Here is a 19,905-nt window from a genome sequence, read left to right on the forward strand (position 1 = left end):
AACTTAAATTGAAAAGGAACACCAGTGAGAAGGGAAATGCAAAATCTAAATTAAATTTTTTGCTTCATTAAGAGCTGTAGCATTACTATTTTTTCAGTCATTGTCGGTAGGCGTATTTAAATAATTATATCTACAATTACAGGTTACAAAATGCACAGATGCGGTTACTACAATATTCAAAGGATGTGTGGCAATACAATTCGTGCAAAAAAAACAATAGAAATCTACAAAGGGAATGTAGTTATGTTTTGGAGACAACATAGAGCTTGGAATTTTGGCGCTTTTCTATATACGACTGTCATATCTTTTGCGTCACAATGAGCAATATGACGTCATAATGGTGACGTGTGATGTTTTCTTTAGGGATGCCCACCTCATGTTAGCTTACCAAGTTGCCATGCTTATATGCTTTAAATGCCTGTCGTATGATCGAGTGAAGTATTACTGTGTAAAAAAACTGCTTGAGTATATACAGCGCCATAGTTTTTTCGGCGTAATTCAGATCAACAACCCACTCAAAACACTGAACTCAACCCATGCCTTTTCACTCAGTATATTTGCTAACACCAAAGAGTTCGCATTTTATTTCATCATGGTCGAATGGAGATAAACATACTGTGTTTTCAATGTAGAACTAGGTTACCTGTAGATTTAACCGCGCTAAATTTAACATTTGAAATTCCAAATTCAATTTAGCGGGGTTAAATCTACAAATAACCTAGCTCTACATTGAAAACACAGTATATCTCCTAATCAGTCCATACTTTTGCCACATGGCTAAAAGAAGAAAGACATCATATCGTGATTTCAATCCATACCGTCACTGTAAAATGTTGTGCATATGCTTGATACATCCCCTGCATAGAGTAACAGTACTTGCACACTGAGAAGTGTATTTAGTAAAGGTCATTGCTACCGAAACCTATACTTAGTCTACACTGACTGGTGCCATGCCGGGGCCCTGAGTCACAGTTTACACAGATAGACACAGATAGTCACAGATAGTCACAGATGTTCACTCTGTCGTGACACACATACAGATGTTGTCACACACTAAGTCAAACATAAACATTTAATTGTTGCGACTCTATTTTGACCCATTTTTACAACATTATGTTAGAATTAATTAAACATTTATTGTATCACACTGTAGTCCTATTAAGTTTTCCACAATGTTTAATTTAAATAACATTCTTCGACAAAATATGCAATTAACCCCAAAAATCTATTCACACGCATGATGTAGTGTATGATTATATTAAAACTTACCACAAGCTATAAAGGCACATAAGGCATTACATTGACTTATTTCAAAATTCAGGACATTTTAGACCATTCAAATTACAATATGCCAAAAAATTATCCTCTGAGTGAGTGAATCTTCTTCCAATATTCCAACCATATCACAATAGGGGATATCAGTGAGTGAGTGAGTTAAAATTTGATGTCACATTTCAGCCAAGACGTGACAAGAACAAGTTGATGTATATACAAGTGAGTCATGAATATAAAGTTATATATAAAAATAAATGTGTCAAACATATTTGGTCAAAACGATATTATTTATACAGTGAGTCAGTGAACGAGTATGGTTTTATGCCACTTTTAGTAATATTCCAGCTATATCAAAGCGGGGGACACCAGAATTGGGCTTCACTCATTGTAGCGTTTATTCACACAGTTTAGGGGGACATCAAGCAGAGGCTTCACTCATGGTACCATGTGGAGAATAGAGTGAGTGAGTGAGTGAGTGAGTGAGTGAGTGAGTGAGTGAGTGAGTTGGGTTTAACGCCGCTTTTAACAGTATTCCAGTCATATCACGGCTTGTCAGTTTAGTGTGGTAGGAAAGCCCAAGTGATGCAGGTCTCAGACGTTTACCACTTCGGTGAAACCCACGAGCACGGATATGGTGCTGATAAACCTAGAAACATAATCGGGGCGAACCGGGATTCGAACCCACAATCATAGGTTTCTGGCATGCCTAAGGGACGCAACTCTGCACAGCGAATCTCGGCGCCTTAGACGGCTGGGCCACCCATGCCCCCTCTGAGGAGAATAGAATTCAGAAACCCAATAACTACATCCATATGTAACTGTAATGTCCAACTCTGGACAGGTTGACTGAGAAAGTCTTCGGCAGCTAAAATGTCTAGATATTTCCATGAATCCATCAGAATGTTCTTAACAATTTCAAAATTTCATTTTGATAAAGAAGTTTCAATTTGGAAGAAAATGACATCTTCTAAAGTTAACATTCCGCAAATGTAAAACATTCAAAAGTTAACTATCCCAACCAGACAATATGCCATTGCCATGTGGCCGACACTCAAGATTTCAGCACTGATCTACAGTACTCACCATATAGGTATGAAGATGTCATCTCCAACACATGCTAATGGAGGTACTTTCCCAGTGAAATATATACTGCCCTTTCCACCTAGCATCTCAACCATGGCCTCCAAAGTCCACCGTACTATTGTCATGTCTGCACACTGTTTACATTAATATCGCCTCTTCAAAGCATTGTTATCATCGGCCTGTATTACCCATCAGATCTCTCATTCATACACGGGGCTGTGTATCCCACCCACGCCTCATTGGCTGAACAAATGAGGTCACAGTGAGGTCGACACCAGCACCTCCTCCAGGGCTGAAGTACTTTGGGATGAAGGACTATTTGCTTTCAGCATGGTTAATAGTATTAGACAGATGGTTGTTGGAATTTATGGATGCATATGGCACAATCACTTCTCCTGACGGATGTATGGCACTCTTGTGAATGTCTCAAGTGGGATCATAAGGGCCTATTTAACTGTCGCCTTCGGACGTAAATATTTACCTTTATCAATATTACTATTCCTATGGAAGGGGAGTTGTGTAAGGATCATAGGAGGATCTAGGCACTTATTTTAAGAATACACAACATCTTATGATGTATGTTAACCCAATAGAATCAAGAGCTCCGAAACATGGTACCTAGTTTGAAAGAGGAAAATCAGGAGGGGGTATGGGGGGGAAGAACAATCAAATAACAAGACACATGATACATGATACACAACATCATATGATGTATAGAAACATAGTGAGTGAGTGAGTGAATATGGTTTTACGCTGCTTTTAGCAATATTCCAGCAATATCACGGCGGGGGACACCAGAAATGGGCTTCACACATTGTACCCATGTCAGGAATCGAACCCGGGTCTTCGGCGTGACTAGCAAACGCTTTAACCACTTGGCTCCCCGACCGCCCCATATAAAAACATAGAATGAAGAGTTCCAGAACATGGTACCTAGTTTGAAAGAGGAAAATCAGGAGGGGGGATGGGGGGGGGGGGGGGGGGGGAAGAACAATCAAATAACATGATACATGATACATGATACATAAAAATCATATGATGTATAAAAACATAGAATCAAGAGTTATTGTCTTGTTTTGTTGGATGAACATAGATCACAATGAGCATGGTAATTGGTTTCAAAGACAGCAATATTCCCAGTTAAATGAATACCTACATGATATACAGTGTCACATGGTGAACAAAACCTCGAGAGAAATTGAACATGGTAGCTTGTTTGAAAGAGGGAAAATATCTATCATTGGAACATCCACAAGATGATCTTTCTGTGTCGAAATCTTAAAGATTAAGCCACAAGATGATCTTCCTGTCGAAATCTTAAAGATTTAGATGAAAAAAGGTAAAAAAAAACACCAAAATACATAAAATTTGATTGAACTGAGTACCTGATTTTATGCTTGGGCCAAACAGATGGCAGTCCTTGTGGTTGCCACCTGTGCATTGTGGATAGAGAGGTTAAAGGTGAAAGACAGAGGTCGAAGGTGACTGATGGCAGATAAAAGGGGATGACATCACCACATTAAACTGGGTCCGAGACTCAACAGGTGATCTGCAATGAGGGATGAATTGGAAGGCCCTGTGTGTTACCAATGCTGGGACGATTACTTAACACATTTGTGGAGAAATCTCCAACACCAGCTACTCTGTTAATGTCAGAATTGACTAATTACTTGTGGGACTAATTCAAGTTTGCCTCAGCAAGACAAGATGATGTGGCTTAAGTTGGACAGGAAAGATAAATTTGACTACAATCACATTTTCTTTAAAAATACAAGCTGAAAATTAAACACTTTTGCCTTGATTTACACACTGTGAGCCTGTGCCATGGCGCCAAGTTTAATCATTATGATTTATCCTGAACAGACATTTGAGGAAAAAACATTGAATAATGAACGAATCACTTGCATGTGTGTGAACAGGCATGCTGTAAATCAAGATTGATGACACCATGAATGATGGCGAACACAGGTCAAAAATTTAAGAGACTTTCAAAGTTTTCTGAAAAATCAAGTACATTAATTTTGTTATTTCTATTTACATGAAGAACAATAAAAAAATTATCTATCATGAATAAATGATGAGTGAGTATTTGTTGTTGATATTGTCATTAATCTGCTGAGTGTTTTCAAAGTTGAAGAGGCTGATCAAATCCATATCCTGAATATGTTCCTGTACATATCCTGGACAGATGAGACCCTGCAATGGGACTCAGCTTTTTTTGTTTGTTGTTTAACACCGCACTCAGCAATATTCAAGCTGTATGACGGCGGTCTGAAAAATAATCCTGACCGGACCAGACAATCCAGTGATTGATATCATGAGCATCGATCCACGCAATTGGGATCCGATGATATGCATCAACCGAGTCAGCGAGCCTGACCACCCGATCCCGTAAGTCGCTTCTTATGACAAGCATCATCAGTAGCCTTTTACGGCAAACATGGGTTGTTGGAGTCCTATTCTACCCCGGATCTTCACGGGTGAGTAAGTGAGTGAATTGGGTTTGAATGCCTCTTTGAACAGAATTCAGTTATGTCACCAATGTATTCCAAACTAATGTAGGAGGAAACCTTTAAGTGAAGTTGTAGATGTGAAGTCATAAACAGGCAAAATCAGGATGAAAAAAACTAAGATCCTGACATAACAAGGGACATAACTCTACACAACTAATTGCAGCACATCATTGGGCCATGCTGGGCTAGTATTTCTAAATCTAAAATTGAACATATGTTCGAGCTCAGTGGAATGATTCATCCACAAAAGACAAAAACCTAATATAACTCAAAGGCAAAGGTATTCGTTGTGCTGCAATCCCGAAACTTATCATGTATCATAATACCAAGTCAGTCAGATCAATCGGAAGCAGATTACCAATCATGTGTTATGTTTTCCAATCAGTGAACCCATTTCACAAATGTTGCTGGTAACTTCATCTACATGTGTCTGTTTCTACAAGATATTTCCAACATATTTACAAAAATAATTATGCCAAGAATGCATTTCTGTATCAATAAATCATTACTGTTTGTACACTGTTGCTAGGAGACGTACATGTCTGTTGCATGCCTGTTGCTAGGGGATGGAAAGAAACTTTCACTGTACCCAGACTTTCACTCACCAACTGTTGTGTGAAACGGTCACAGTGACTAAGAAAGGTATGAAATACTCTTTCTTTCTTTTTCTTTTTTTTCAACAAAAAGACTTTTTTCTTCACAACAGATCTATCGAATACCAACTGTCTGTTTAAATTTTCAAGTGTTGCTGTGAGAAACTACCACCTCATGCTCTTCTAGCCATGTCTCACAATACATACAAGTATCCCATTAATCAGCAGGGTTAGTTGCAGAGTCTGGGCAGGACACACTGTTAGGTCACACAAAATGTTGACACCAGGTGTTTGTGAAAAGGTACACACGACAAACTCGAGACTTACATCTAGTCTCTGAACTGAACACATCTTACAGAAAAAAAGAACAGTTGTTAAATCATCTTAGTAAAAATAAATAAAAAGGAGCCCACAGACTCTCCATGACACTGCAGTAATCTAGACTTGCCAAACATTATAGTCCTGCATAGGGTGTATTGGATTTATTTGTTTCAGGGTCTGTATGACAGACTAAACAAACACATGCAAAAGCAAGTCAATTCTTCTCCTGAAAAACCCCCATAGGAACATATGGTTCTAGTCAAAATAGGGAATTGCATAAGACATCATTTTTGTCACTGATACATAAAATTTGGAAACATCCTACACGCCTACCATAGAACTTTTGAAAACTTTACAGAGGCTTTGAATGTTGTAGTACAATATACCCATCTTTAGCCATCACAAAAGTAATTAAATGAGAAGAAGTGTGAGTCAACATCCTTGTATTTTGATAAGCTTATAAAGAGGGTGCAGATGGCCCCGTCATCCTAGACGCTGCATTTCACTGTGTCGAGTTGCGTCCAATGGGCACGCTGAAAACCTATGATCTTGAGTTTGAATAAATGTTTCATCCTGGTATGTTGTTAGGATCATACCTGTGGTCATAAGTTTCACCAAAGTTGTAAACACCCGACCTACATCACTTCAGGGATTCCTCCCACATCAAGCAGACATATTGTGATATAACTGGAATACTGTTCAAAGCAGCGTTACACCAAACTCACTCAATGATGGCTTGTGTGAGTGAATGAGTATGGTTTTACGCCACTTTTTGCAATATTCCAGTAATATCATGGACAAGGACTCCAGAAATGGGCTACACACATTGTACCCATGAGGGGAATCGAACCCGGGTCTTTGGCGTGACAAGCGAACGCTTTAACCACTAGGCTACCCGACCACCTCTCAAGGCTTGTGAAGTTGGTCACCATGACAACTATTGACGCAGGTTTTTAAGCATGCTTTCTCTTTAGATCTTCTGGTTACAAACCAAATGTCAAACATAAAGATATCAAGTCTGGAATAACATAAAGTAAGCATCTTTTGCTGTTCACCCACATTGTTTATGTACGCTTAACAAGACAAATACACCATGTAAGTCAAACGAAATGACAGAATCTCATCAAAACTTTACTAAAAGGATGAGAAATGATTTGAAATGCACTTTTTCATAGTGAACCAAGACTGTGTGTTTCTGGCAATGAGATTATAAGGAAAGTCATGCATGAAATACCACCATTATAATGTCTACCATTATAATGTCAGTGCATCCAAGCTGTTAAAAATGTACTTCTTTTAAAATGATAGAAAGTAGAATCTAATGTAGTGAAAGTGATGGTGTATAGAATAAATCTGAATATTTCAGTGGATTTAAATGCATCCCTTACTCAGTACTAAATGTTCACAAAATGTGCAGTTCAGCGTGAACCACTTACACTTCAGTGAATTCCAGGTCTTTCCAGCTTACCTGACGAAAGCAAGCATGTGGTCCATGTAATGACTTCAGGTGGTACTTTCCACAATACATACAGTCTAAATCAGTTTTATACCCATGCTTTCGACATCCATGTGATGATATCTCGGTATATTCTCTCGTACTTTTCATGTGGTACTTTCCACAATACATACAGTCTAAATCAGCTTATATCCATGCTTTCGACATCCATGTGATGATATCTCGGTATATTCTCTCGTACTTTTCATGTGGTACTTTCCACAATACATACAGTCTAAATCAGCTTATATCCATGCTTTTCACATCCATGTGATGATATCTTTCAATCAGGCCAATACGAAACAAGGAAAGTACCAATGCCTTACAATAAAATACCTTTTTTAAAACCTTGTAAAGCAAAAACAGTTTCAAAAAGTGACAATGCAATGTTTACAGCTCTTTACATTCATTCTAATCTTGTTAAACAGAAAAAGTAGAAATACCTATCAAAAATCAATGCATACAAGAACAGTTACAAATTGATACAATCTTCCAAGCCTGCTAAAAAGCTGAAGAGAACAAAAACATTATCGCAAAGCTGAATACATTCTCCCTTACCTACTGTAGAGGCAGACTGCGGACAGGTGTGTTGTAAACGTCCTCTCTAAGCTCATCAATATCAGTGCAATTCCTGCAGTGGGGCAGAGCATGACTCATGCTAACACAACACATCATGCAGCGACTTTGAGTGTTGATAGCATATCAGTATGTCAATCAATGTGTCACTGTTGACAATAGATGATACAACATTATTATTGGAGAAGATACGAGAGGGGACGGAACAACACCATGAAAGGGGAGGGTAGATTGTTATGATATAGCATCATTAAAGGGCACGATTAAGTGTCATTGAAGGCAAGACATAACGTCATAGGAGAAGGTATAACATCACAGGGTAAGGGGGTGTTATAAATATATAACATCACGAAAGTGACGATACCAACCGCTTTAAGGGGACGAAATAACATCACAAAATAGCTCATACCACCGACTTTAAGGGGACGAAATAACATCACAAAATGCCGACACAAGCCAATTTAAGGGGACGAAATAACATCACAAAATACTGACACAAGCCAATTTAAGGGGACGAAATAACATCACAAAATACTGACACATGCCAATTTAAGGGGACGAAATAACATCACAAAATGGCTCATACCACCCAGTTTAAGGGGACAATCATACATAACAGAAGGAACCATATTTTGAATTCGGAATAATGATATTGTAAATTTCGTAAGTTTTACTTATTTGAAAAAAGCGGACACAAAAATGCACAGCTAGCATCAACTCAGCCTCCCTGTGATCCCGCTCCGGAAAAACTTGACACAGTCACATACTCTCGACATTCACAGTCACATACTCTCGACATTCGCACATGCACTGGGAGCAGGGGCTATCCCCCTTCCTTTTCAAACCACTATACACACTAGCGAGCTCTGCTGCTTCTCATCCATCCCCCCCACCCACCCCACCCCCCGATGAAACCACAGAGCTGGCGGGTGAATGACAGCCACCCTCCCTCCCCACACACAAACACCTGTAATTCAAGTATACATTTCCCCTTTCTCACATCCATTATTCACAGCGAGCTGTACCGATCAATGAAGCATGGTTCACATCAATTTATCTTTCAACACATACTGCTGATTTCCTGTTAAATATTCATGCAATTTACGTAATTTGAGCATATTTTTTATCCTGTGGGCAATTGTTTTGAATTTTAAGGTTAAAAATAAATAAACTGGTTTTATATTAAAGTTTCTACGGTGTATTAACTTTAAAGATTTACAAATGTTATTAACACTTTTGTGTGTGGTAAACAGCAAAACCATGCTTTTTTTAAACTCCATTTTTGCCAATCATGATAACTCTAGGTAATGCATTTTCTATAACGAAATACAAAATTACTTTTTAAAATCTGATAATCAAGACTGAAATATACAAATGAAGTTCAATGTCAAAGATGCACACACACACACATATATATATATGGAGAGTGAGTATGGGTTTACACCAATTTTAGCAATATTCCAGCAATATCACGGCGGGGGGACACCAGAAATGGGCTTCACACATTGTATCCATGTGTGAAATTGAATCGAATCCGGGTCTTCGGCGTTACAAGCGAACGCTTTAACCACTAGGCCACTAGGTGTTCGCCCCTATATATATGGAATTCATAAGCATCAACGTTCATTTCTTATAAAAGACTAGGATATATCCAACATATGTATTTCACATTCAAAAGTAATTCTAAAATTCATATAACATAAACTGAAACCGACCCGCTACAGACTGGCAATGTCAGCAGACACACAACATGCAGGCAGACAAATTCAAGACACATGTAGGCCATATACCTCAGCTGGGGAAATTCCAAGAGATGAATGTAAAAATGAAATGGTGACAATTTTGTGTTTCACACACTTTACAAATTTTAGGGCCAAAAGCAAAACAGTATTTTTCTCCACAAAATACAACTTCAACCAAAAAACAATATGTGTCAGTGACCTCTAAAATGTAGGTATATGGTGCTCATAATATCAATCACTTGATTGTCTGGTCCAGACTTGATTGTTTACATTGATGGTGTCTTCAGTGATCCATTCAAATAATTTTCACTATTTTGCTATTTTTGCCTGATGGAATCTGTTTGGGCAGATTTGCGAGACTGATTATTCTGACGTTGATGTTTTGAAGTTGAGGAAAATTAAAAGGGTAGTATCAATGGAGAAAGATATAGAACCTGATGTTAAAAAGTTTTTGGGGGAATATTGGATAATCAAATGGGGGTTGGTCATAAAAACTGCATTTTTCACACTTGTTCAATATTTACGATGCATTTCAAAACCCTGTTAAAATTATTCTACATTCAATTCAAAATAGTTCAATTTAATCTGGTAAAAATCATGTGTCAACTAATCGACAGATCGTACCAACTCACCATTGTATTATGTAACACTGACCTACTAATGCCTTGAAATGACCCATAGCAATCGCATTAAAATCAGATCTAAGTTCTTGCTGCCGCTAAACAAAGATCTGAGGACAACCCATTACGGGTCACGTCAAAACGACCTTTCATCCGACCAATCAAAGCATCGCTTACCAGATCATGAAAGTGACAGTCCGAATGTGTTTTCTAATAAATGCAACCTCGAAAACGTTAACACGCGGTATTCCAAACGATAGTTATGGCCTGTTCGACTGATTCCGTTAAAATCATTGTCTATCTCTCGCTTCCGTGGGATAAACATTTGAACAGAGGAGGCAGTGCACAATATGTGGGAAGCACTGCCATACAATCTCAACCATATATTAGACATTCTGGAATGTTCGTTTGTTCAGTTTTCAAAATTTTAATCAAGAACTGTGTCAACATATTTTTTAAGCGTAGTCTGAAATAGAAGTCGCCAGGTTGAAACAAGTGCCGTAAAGCTCGAGAAAGCTACTAGCTTTTTGCTGATTTCGGCTTCTTGTTAGCCCTTTCAGTGGTCTGTCAAAGTTCGCGAAAGGTGGTTCTGACATGACCCGTAATGGGATGTCCTCAGATCTTTGTTCAGTGATCGCAAGAACTAACATCTGATTTTAATGAGATTGTGAACCATAGTTGTTAAATTAGGTATTTTTTTTATTTATCTGTCATACATGCCATGACTTGACATAAACTTCGTCATCGTTTAATGAATCACTAGTAACGCGTAGGAGCAAAGGCAAACATACGTCAATGCAATTACTATTTCTGGGTCATCACAAACATCAATATGGATTACAGCATTACACTAACAGGAAATAGAAAGACAGTGTCAATCACCGTTTATCAATGTTTCAACTATAAAGTTTCTTTCCGTAACTTGATCTGACAAAATTTTACTTTCTATGCATGGTTTTAAGTCCATGGAGCTTTTTTAGTTTTTATTTCGGCAAATACATTACAAATATTCCCTGTATCATGTAGCCCTGTATAACCATACCACTGGTAGTAACCCTCTTTAAGTGTTACGGATCCAAACTACATCTTACAAGAAGCAACACAAATGTATAGCACATAAGGCTTGTTTCTCATGACCTGCTCCTAACACATTAATTGAAGCACTGTTAAGATCCAACTTTCGCAACTCCAATTTCCATTTTGCAACTGGATTCCGACTTTTTGAACATGCCATGGCATGCCATTCTCTCTGCACCAGAATTGCATGGGGAGCAAGCTGGGTGTAAGACCGGGACAACAATTAAAAAATGAAAACAGTACAACCTCAACATCGAGTAACATCTATGAACCAGACATCCACATGGTTATAATCACCAACGCAAGAAAGACCTTTTGACGGAAACTTTTGCAATAGTAGACACATATGACAGTAAGAAGTTACAATTAAAGAGTAAAGCGCTTGTAAAAGTTTATTGTTTTAGATATATTTTGGTAGTAAAACTCTTATTAATCAATTTGTGAGTTAACTGAAAAGTTGATCTTAGAAATATATGCAGAACAATTGGGTAAGTAAAAAGCAAGTTTTGTAAGTAAACTTTAAGCTGCTTTGCCTAAAGTTCCACACGTGTACCATTAATATGGGATGACTGTTACACGCAAGGAAAGAGCAATGTTTTGTTAACTCGCAAACAATATCAAAACATTGTGGCAAATAATTTAAGATGATGTTTAATTAGGTATAAATGGCACAGACATCTGTCATAATGTATTTCCTCGGGTACAACTGCCCAGATACGTGCTGCCTTCATTGAGTTGGAAAGTGGGAGCATCTTCATCAACTTATCAGAAGTACAAGTATCATGGAATAAGAAGTAGTGTGAAGTTTCATCTTGGTTCTGTGACAAAGCTGGGTGTGAGATTACTGCCGTCACTTCAGATACCTGAGGTCAAGTCACTGACAGAGGTCACAACCACCAGTTTGTTCCCTTCGTGACTGAGGTCGATGCGTTCAAGGCAAAGCTGGTTTACAGTCTACATTGGTTTACAGAGCCAAGACCAACACCACGCCAATTCGCTGTATCTATGAAGACGAGAATTTAAAACCTGCGTTGTCACCAAGACGGACCTGACGGCTTGCTGTCCTACATTCAGTAACAACAGACACAGCGCAGGAAGGTTAACACTTCAAAATACACTTCAAAAGCGCATCCTGACGTGTACGAGGTGAGGTGCAAGGAAGAGCAGTCCGGGACGGAAGTGAAGCTTGCTCAGTTGAAAGGACCCAGACAGAACATCTCATGAATCATCTCAACGCTGGCAATCGACAACACATACTATCTTCAGTGAGTGAGGAGTTTGGTTTAACACCCCTTTGAACAGTATTCCAAATATATCATTGAGCTTCAGCTTAATGGGAGGAAAGCCCAAAGTGATGCAGGTCTTAGACATTCACCACTTTGGTGAAACCCATGAGCGAGTATGGTGCCCAAAAGCCTAAAATTTGGTTTGTTGGCTTATTGTTTAACGCCGCACTCAGCAATATTCCAGCTATATTATGGCTGGTTTGTAAATAATCGTGTCTCGACCAGGCAATCCAGTGATTGACATCATGAGCATCGATCCATGCATCGATCGATGACATGCATCAATCAAGTCAGCGAGCCAGACCATCCGATCCCAGTAGTCGCCTCTTACAACAAGCATAGTCGCCTATTGTGGCAAGAATGGGTTGCTGAAGACCTTTTCTACCTCGGATCTTCATGGGTCACATGGGTGAGTGAGTTTTTACGCCTCTTTTAGCAATATTCCAGCAATATCACGGGGATGGGGGGGGGGGGAGCACCAGAAATATGTTTCACACATTTTACCCATGTGGGGAATCGAACCCAGGTCTTTGGCATGATGAGCGAATGCTTTACCCAATAGGCTACCCCACCACCCCGCCTGCAATAGGGAGTGTCTATACTGTAGAAGTCTATTTTTGCTGTTTTTATGATACAACTCGGACATCGGATTAACTCAATCACATCAGTTACCTGGCCCTCTAACAAATTTGACCCTACCACAGTACAGATATTCTACATCCTGGCCCCAGAACAGGTAGACTAACATATAGTCTCTGAAATGAACATATCATACAGAAAAAAACAGTTGTTCAGTTATCTTAATAAAAATCTAATAAAAAGGGAGCCCAGTGATTCTCTTCATTTTCAGATACTGCAGTAATCTAGACTTGCCAAACATTATAGACTTGCATGGGCTGTAGTTGATATAAATGTATCAGGGTCTGTAAGACAGACTACAGAACAGGCAACATGGGAGGCTAGAATCAAGGTAACATTTAGACAGGAAACAAAAAGAAATATAAAATACCATGATAAAATATTATTAACTGCATAACCCAACTTATAGACCCTTACCAACACATATGAACATGCTTCCCTATCTGGTATGTCCACTTCAATCACCAGGGCTGAACACAACTACAGATAACAGCTTTGCATGCTGTGAAAGACAGGTGAGAGAGAACTAGATCTATGTCACTGGATGGGTCTCATACCTCATGTCAAGTGTTACTACGGCTGTTTCATGAAATAGAGCTCCTGCCTTGACATGCACAGCTCATGACATGTGGGAGTAGTCTGCTCGTTAAAGTCTGACAGGATATTATTAGACAGACGCACTAATTAACTACTGCTGACAACTCCTGGAGGCAATTAGGGCCATATTTTTCATCTTTAATGGTTTACAGCTAATCCATTAGCTTGGGTCGGTCAAAACAAAAATACACTTGTGCAGCTTAACTTTCATAATTTTGTATTTGGCATAACATTGTTTTGGCTAGAGGTGAAATGGCAAGACAATGCAAATACTGATTACTTCCGGAGAGAATTACAGTGACCACGGACTTTATACAATGCATTTGATCAATCTTATACGGAAAGTAAACAGTCGCCCGCTTCCTATATTGATACAAACATTTGTAGTTTGATCTTTTTACTTTATAACCGCCTCTGTGGTCTAGTGGTAGAGCGTCCGCCGGAGAGTGGAAGGTCCGGGGTTCGATCCCCGGCCACGTCACACCAAATGATGTTAAAAGATGGTACTTGTTGTTATCCTGTCTGGCGCTCGGCATAAAAGGGCTTAAACAAGGACTGGTCGGCTCGATGTCAGTATACTGTGTCTGAGTGGGATATTCATGTTAAAACTGCGGCATGGTATCTCAGTGAGCTAGCACTATAAATCAGCATCAGTCTGACTAGTACAAGCAGCCACACAAACACACACGTACATGCACGTCACTATATAAGTGAAATAATCTTGGACGCACCGTTAAACCCAATTTCACCTCACCTTTTTTTACTTTATAATCAATCAGGATTTAGACCAAAAAATAATCTCATATTTTGAATATTTTCGGATGGTGGTGAGTGGCAAAAACTGACATATGACAACAGTGTTGACGCAGGAAGACTGGTCCCACATGTCACAGCCAGGTTATCATGGCACAGATCCAATTTATTTATGACGCTCAACAATCATTGGCTGTTACAGACTTGAACCGAACTAATTTCCTGACACGATTTCCACCACTGACTCATGAATACAATTATATCATATGCTAATTACATAATATTGCCTGGTGGTATTATTAGCCACAACCAACAAGTATATATTAATAGGTTGTTATATTACAAATGTCCCAGTAGATATGAACATATGTCATCACATCCTCTGTATGTTACTCAACTCTTGATAGTGAAAGGGGGTATCTAGCTGGGTCTGAATGTGACTGATTGCTGGATATAAAAGTCCAGTTTCCACCCTTGCCGAACTAGGCTGGTATTATGGAGTTACATTTTTGCTGGACTGACGAATCTATGCATAGTCCAATCAAAATTGCACAACAAAATCGAAAACTGGTTCGTAAAATGTCATGCAGATTTCGGTCAATTGCAGGATTTGCAAAGCATGTGTACCGCCAACGCGTTGTCAACAGATATTTTTCAAATCATTTCATGTTTTTAATCAAGGTGCTCACTTGATCTTATGCACATTTGCGAGGTAAAACCCGTTTTATCACAATATAGATCTTCATTATCAATCAGATCGTCTTGACTGGGCGCCGCCATTTCATTTGAAACAAATGCAAGTGATTCGAGAGGTGGAATCTGATTGGTCCATAGAAGTGGTTTAAAAGGGACATAACTGGTAATAACCACTGGTGGCGCTACGATCAAGCCCAGGAATTCCAGCCTTGTTCGGCAAGGGTGGAGACTGGACTTTTCTTGCCTCAGGAAGATTGGGGTGGTGGGGTAGCACATGATCACCATTCAGATGAATTCAGTAATCCGGGTTTTCCTTGATTTGCTTATCATTTACTAAGTACAATGTAAGAATGTTTTATCAATCTGCATCCATTAAAATTACTCGTCTGTCAACCTGTGAACTAATATATGCCACCAAAAAAATCAGGAAAAATTATAATGTATTCCAAGACGTAATATGATGGCTACAAGTCCCAATAAGTCTCACTCAAGTAGTATCTTCAAAATGTGATCTGAACATGAACATGTCGACCATCAAACTACCATTTAGCTGTTCAGTCTGCACATGACGACTTCAAACGCAGCTTAAACACCATCAACTTTCTATTTACTCAGGAATGAGTTTGAAAAGTGTCTTTAATGACACCATCAGCGTCCTTGCAACCTAATTTACAGCAACGATCAACACAACTAACGTAGTAAAGATGTTTATGTAGTTAAATGTCAACAGGCATAAGTTTTCAAGTTCATGTTATTGTTAAAAACAAATGATATTTTCCTTACGCTCATCGCAGTGAGCAAATATACATATAATGTTGAGTTTTCAAGGGTTTTAGAATGAACTTTGGGGTGATTCTAATAGGCAATATAAAATGTTTATTCAACGCTCAATACTTGGAAAACGTCTGTTCAGATTTAAATAGGCTGGGAGCATAAAAGCTTTCTACCATCTGTAATTCTTTTGAATAATATTTGATATAGTCAAAGTTATGCTTCAGCAAATATTCAACAGTCATTTGAAGGCTACAACAAATTGATTATTTGTTTGTCAGAGTCACTGCCATATTTTATTCTCCAACATATTAAAATATTTGGCAGGATGTTAAGCTTATGGTCAAATGTAGCTCTAAAGGCTACAAAAACCATAAAATGTGACAGTTTGCTATTTTTTGTGTGATAATTTGGTGATAATGCATTGTTGAATACGATTTGGGTCTAGGGTGAGTGAGTGAGTGAGTGACCTTTAAAAACTGCAGTCAGCCATTTTGAAACAAGAAAATGACAGCATGTACATTATAAAGTCTGAACCCAAGAAACCAGAAATTGAAAAGCATGAACCATATAACATAGTGCTCACTTCAGTATGATTAATACCGTATCAAATGCACTTTGATATTATTGTTAAATATGCTTGAACAATAACTGTTCAGAATGAGCGAGGACCCCACAGAATGTTGTAAACAGAACCCCTGGCTATCACCTTTTTTTTTTTTAGAAATACAAAGGGGGCGAGCTGGGATTCAAACCCACACTCAAAGGTTTCTGGTGTGCCCAAGGGATAAACCAACTCAGCACAGCCAACTGTGAGACTGCGAGACTGGGACCTAGACTGTGTCTTAAATTTTTATTTTAATTCACTGTTATGTTGTAAGGTTTTAAGGGGCTCTTAAAAAAAAATATTACCAGAGATCATTATTTGGGGCGAATATGGCATTTGAAAACATATTCACCTGATCCTGGCATAGCCAAGGGACACAACTGTAGGATGACAGGGCCCCGTGTTCCTTTCTCCAGTAAACTAACAAACAATCTATTCCGAGTGAACTAAACACCAAAATAGAAAAAGGGCGTGAAGTCAATTGTGATAGTTTGTAATATTTCTTGTCAAGCCAATAAAAAATAATCATTGATTTTGCCGATCACAACTGTTCTAAAAGCCTTTATAAATTTCTTCATTCAGCCATGGGGTCCCACAGGAATAAGTCTGTGATTGAAGTAATTAAAAAAGTATCTTATCTGATTGAACAAAAAAAACATCCCCTGCATGTCTGATACAGCAGTTAAACAGATGCACATTACTCAACAAAAAGTGGTTGCAGAAACAATTAATCAAGCCTTATTTCACAGTTATGCTAGCTTTGTCAGGTAATTGGAAATCTTGTTTTTTTTAGTCTAAGAAAACCATTATCATAAACAGCCAATCAGAACTTCCTTGAGACAGAAGTCCTGGTAGAAGGGATTTCTTTCCCCACATAAGTAAGACATGTCAACAGTCAATCAGTGCCACCCAAGCAATTTGGCAGATCATCGCACACAACAAAACACTTGCAGCAACAATACTTTGTGGGTGAATGGGTTCGTATAGTCAGCCTATCTTAACTATCTCACTTCTGCAGCAACACACAAGGGGAGGCACAACATCACAATGAAAGTTTTTTGCTAACAAAACTGGCCAAAAAACACATATCCAACATATTTAACAAAATTAAGCAAGGAAACGGCACCCGAGACATCATAAAAACCTAACTAACCAAACATGCAACCATTTATCAAGATAGCAACCATACTGCAACAGACTTGGAAGGAGATTCACAAAACTTACAATGGAATTATCATATTTTTAGCCAATAAAATAAATACTACAGAGAGAAAGCCGCCATATTTCACGCAAATTGCGCAAGGAGAATGGTTATCTTCGTCTGACGCTCCAACAGGACCAGATGTGAGACGGGTGAGTTGGTAGATCTATCACAATGTCTGGCCTACTCAATCACACTTGCTTCCCTCTTGTCCCCCTGGGATGAATGAACAGGGAGGAGGCAGGGGGGAGTTGGACACCATGACCCAGCTTGCACACGAAGCCATCATGACATTTTCGAACTCATGCTGGGATTCAAACCATGTAGTCACTGCTCCGACACCTTGTCAACTTGACTAAAGAGGGTTCTCCCTGCAAGCAAGCTGCCACATCAAGTTGTCAGCTGTGGGATAACTCCACGCTCGGCTGCCCCTCCCCCCCCCCCCCCCCCCCCACATGATGGAGACTAACAGCAATCAAGGCGTCAAACCGCATTCAAATTTGTGATTATTTTACAGCACTTATTCTGTTTGAAGATTAAAATGCTGTCCCTTGGAGCAATGAGGTTCGTCATCATTTACAGATGACGCAACAGCTGAATGTCGGCATGCATTATATAAGAAAGTAGACATTTTGTTGATGTACGTGTGCATGACCAGAGGGTTGATCATTTACAGGGATCATCTTGCCTCAAGGAACAAGAACCTGTCCCTGTTCCACAGCAATAAAATAACACTTCGTTTTCACCTTCAATTATTAGCTCAACTCAAGGGAATGAGCTGGTTTGAGGAAAGTATTCATCAGTTATTCAACTGCATAACATAGGGGCATTGCGGGAGGAGGATTTCGTTCAGAATCTTGACAAATTAGGCAAGAAGCTTTTTACGATTTCAATTACATCACTGCACGTCAGCCTTATGTGACAGAACATTGGGACCGAGGTTATGGGAATGTAGAATCACCATGACTCCCTCAGTATCAAATGATGCCGCAAAACTATGGATCAGAATCTGGATAAAAACTAGCAGATACTGGTAGTAAAGGGAGGCAACTCTGCTCCACTGGGCTACCTTTGTCATTCACTGAAGCGCATAGTGAGTGAGTGAGTGAATGAGTTTGGTTTAACACCGCTTTTAACAGTATTCCAGTTATATCGCGGCGTGTCAGCTTAATGTGGGATGAAAGCCCGAAGTGTTGCAGGTCTGAGACATTTACCACTTCAGTGAAACCCACGAGCACGGGTATGGTGCTGACAAACCTAGAAACATAATCGGGGTGAACCGGGATTCGAACCCACAATCATAGGTTTCTGGCGTGCCCAAGGGATGCAACTCTGCACCTGAAGCACATACAGTATATTTACTGACAGTAACAGTTTATCCAGTACTTGCAGTGAGATGTCAAGTGTAAATATAGAAACTATCATCCATGACCAGAACAGAGCTACTTCTGTTCAAAACTCAATACAAAATCTAACCATATTTGATGAACTACTATTAAACGACTTATAAAAACCTGCCTAAAAAATTAAGTCAATAATTAAGATTATTGCACTTATACAGAGACAGTCAGATTTTTATTAAGATTGGACTATAAATAGCTGAGCTTACCGGACTGGAAGTAAAATATAACATCCCTGTGTTACAGCTGACTGTATTTTAGAACCACTGGACCGTTTACTACATGATAATCATTATCATTTGAATTGTGTAAGAAGATGATAAAAAGTTGTATAAACATCTGTTCAAACTCTGCTACCAGAAACTCTGCTAATGAATAGACACACAATGACATCACTGTCACTAATTGCTATATATATCCAGTTGCTCACTGCATCCTTTGTCACATTGTTAGAGTGGTATCCGTCCATGTGTCATATACTGTATATCACATACTTACAGTATGTTGTTACATTGTGTAAACCATAGATCATAATCAGTAACACTTGAGTCAAGGGACCCCTAAAATCTTCTACTTCAAACATTGTGGGTTCGAATCCTGGTTCACCCTGATTATGTTTCTAGGTTTGTCATCATACCCGTGCTCGTGGGTTTCACTGAA

At 38.9% G+C, this 19,905-nt stretch overlaps 1 protein-coding gene across 15 annotated transcripts in view; it reads right to left on the reverse strand.

Moving 5' to 3' along the window:
- LOC139471512 (D-glucuronyl C5-epimerase-like) overlaps positions 1–19,905 on the reverse strand; it is a 339,447-nt gene that overhangs the window by 36,248 nt on the left and 283,294 nt on the right. Inside the window, exon 1 of one of the 15 annotated variants that reach the window (XM_071253889.1) lies at positions 13,638–13,704. The exons of 12 other annotated variants lie outside the window; for them this stretch is intronic. The gene's annotated coding sequence lies outside the window, so the exon portion shown is untranslated. Of the gene's footprint in view, positions 1–3,743; positions 3,763–7,838; positions 7,891–13,637; positions 13,705–19,905 lie in introns of those variants that run through there. 2 more of the 15 variants (XM_071253890.1, XM_071253891.1) reach the window with 2 other exon arrangements.

This window comes from Haliotis cracherodii, unplaced genomic scaffold, assembly GCF_022045235.1.
Source record: "Haliotis cracherodii isolate W230 unplaced genomic scaffold, xgHalCrac1.p SCAF_23, whole genome shotgun sequence".
Classification (NCBI taxonomy): Eukaryota; Metazoa; Mollusca; class Gastropoda; order Lepetellida; family Haliotidae; genus Haliotis; species Haliotis cracherodii.